Below are 2,490 nucleotides of genomic sequence, written 5' to 3'. Positions count from 1 at the left end.
GCTTCTAGGTGGTTACGCAACAATAGATAACCAGAAAACTGCAAATATTATTGGTGACTAACTGTTAAAAAGATGAGTCCAACTTTGACTGCAGTTCCAAAATTAACTGTATGATGCAGAGAGTCTTTGCTTGTTGCAGTGAGAAAGAAAGTACCAGTTCACATTTCCTCAGAAAGCTTTTAAAATAAATCTGACCAACCTAGTTAATTCTAAAACACTCCTTAACACTGAGGGACAAATATATTATTATGAATCACATGCTAGTTTGAAATACTGGTCCCCCTGACTCAGCCTTGAGGTCATAGCACAAATGTTACTTGTTCTAGAAACCTTCCCAACCTCAGGTCTTCTCAATACCCCTCCTGTGTGCACCCACAGCAGTCCCCATCCCAGCCCTACCACACCAGGCTGGGCTGCCTGTGATTTGTGCACTCCTCCTAGAGATGGGACCAGGTCTTCATCACCTAAAACAGTGCACGCCCACTGAGTCACTCAACCTGATTCAGCGGAAAGAATGAAGGAGAAATAAGGAAAGAACAGAGGGAGGAAAGGAAAAACAGGAATGAGAAGACAAACGGTGTGAAGAAGGTGGAAGAAAAAAGAAAGGGAGAGAGGAAAGGAGGGATGGATAGAGGAAAGAAAGACTTAACAACAACAAGGGAAAACTATGGTAGCAGAACATAGAGAGAGAAAGAAAAAGGACTAGGAAGAGGTACAAGAAAATGTGTAGTCCACGCAGGACAGGTGTAGACATAGTAGTTATATGACTTGAGACGATCATTTAACCTAAGATTCAGGGTCTGGAAAAAGGGGATACCAATTAATAAGGATATGGAAACAACAGAATTATTTAATCTTGCTTTAAGATTTAAGGCAAGAAAAAAAGTAATAAGTATTGGGAAGAAATCTTTAGTTTATAATAATAACAATGATAGTTACTGCTTATTGAATGTATAATCCCCACATTGTAAGGCAGATTATCTTACAGATAAAGAAAATGAGACATAAAGGTTGCATATATAGGAGGTAGTAGTACCAGATCTGGAATCCAGACAACCTGGCAACCAAGTTCGTGCTCCTGTCCACCATGCTATGCTGCCACAGTCTGACAGCAAACAAGTTCTCAAGGACTACCATGCCATCACAGCACAAATATTGTATCACCACTGCCCAAAACACGTGTGTTTCATTTCCATCTTTTCTTGTATTCATGAACAAGAATTCTGGCAAAAAATAATTCACCAAATGGCAAAACACATGATATGCATGACTGGGACATTTAAAACTAAAAACCCTGAAGACTCCTGAAGCTCAGTTTCCTCGAGTGTAAAATAAATACAGGTTGAGTACCCCTTATCTGAAATGCTTGGGGCCAGAAGTGTTTTTAGACTTTGGAATATTTGCATTATACTTGCCAGTTAAGCATCACAAATCTGAAAATCTGAAATCCAAAATGCTCCAATGAACATTTCCTTTGAGTGTCATGCTGGCGCTCAAGAAGTTTTGGATTTTGAAACATTTCAGATTAGGAATACTCAATTTGTGTTATGTAAGACCTATGCCTCATTAGGTTGTGACGGTATTTAAAAGACAATTCTTTTGAGGTGCTAAGCATCGTGTTTAGCACACAGTAAGCACTCAGTAATTGTTAGCAATAACTGTGAAGATGCTGCTACAAATGATACAGCAGCCATTTAAATTAATAGTACACGTTATACTACGACACAAAAAGTTCAGGCCAAGTGCACTGGCTCACACCTATAATCCTAGCACTTTGGAAGGTGGAGAAGAGAGGATTGCTTGAGGCCAGGAGTTTAAGACCAACGTGAGCAATGTAGTGAGACCCTGTGTCTACAAAAAATACAAAAATTAGCTAGGCATGATAGCACACGCCTGTAGTTCCAGCCACTCGGGAGGCTGAGGCAGGAGGATCACTTGAGCTCAGGAGCTCAAGGTTGCAGTAAACTATGATGACACAACTGCACTCTAGCACAGGCAACAGAGCGAGACCCTGTCTAAGAAAAAAAAAGTTCATAAAACATTAAACGAAAAAAGAAGCAAGTTATAAAATAGTAAATATAGTATGACAACATAAACATATGCAACAAAGAGACTACATACATGCTAGGTAGTTTGGCTTTAATAGATGGTAAAAGAAGTTATTTTTGTGTGTTGTGTTTATGGGTAATCTTTTGCAATAAGAAAAAGAACAAATTATTAAGGATTTTGTTGTCCTAGGTCTGCTATTAGATAGCTATAAATCAGAAGGTCTACAAGCATCAGCTTCTTCATCTGAAATCTGGCAGAAACTTAAGTGGTCTGAGATTATTTCCAGTACTAAGATTCTGTAATTTTACGAAATAAACAATTTTAAAAATTGTGAAAGAAAAGAGACAAACTTCTCTCTTCCCTCTATCTCCCACACAGCCCAGAAGGACGGCAGGAGCTCAATAAATATCTGGTGACTGGTTGTCTGCCTGATTAGCGAAA

The 2,490-nt window shown here is 38.9% G+C and overlaps 1 protein-coding gene across 1 annotated transcript in view; it reads right to left on the bottom strand.

Annotated features, from left to right (window-relative positions):
* Positions 1-2,490, bottom strand: part of MAP3K4 (mitogen-activated protein kinase kinase kinase 4) — a 141,328-nt gene that overhangs the window by 99,689 nt on the left and 39,149 nt on the right. The gene's annotated exons all lie outside the window — the stretch shown is intronic.

This window comes from Propithecus coquereli, unplaced genomic scaffold (genome assembly GCF_000956105.1).
Source record: "Propithecus coquereli isolate 6110/MARCELLA unplaced genomic scaffold, Pcoq_1.0 Scaffold25, whole genome shotgun sequence".
NCBI lineage: Eukaryota > Metazoa > Chordata > Mammalia > Primates > Indriidae > Propithecus > Propithecus coquereli.
This window is presented reverse-complemented; position numbering and strand designations above follow the sequence as displayed.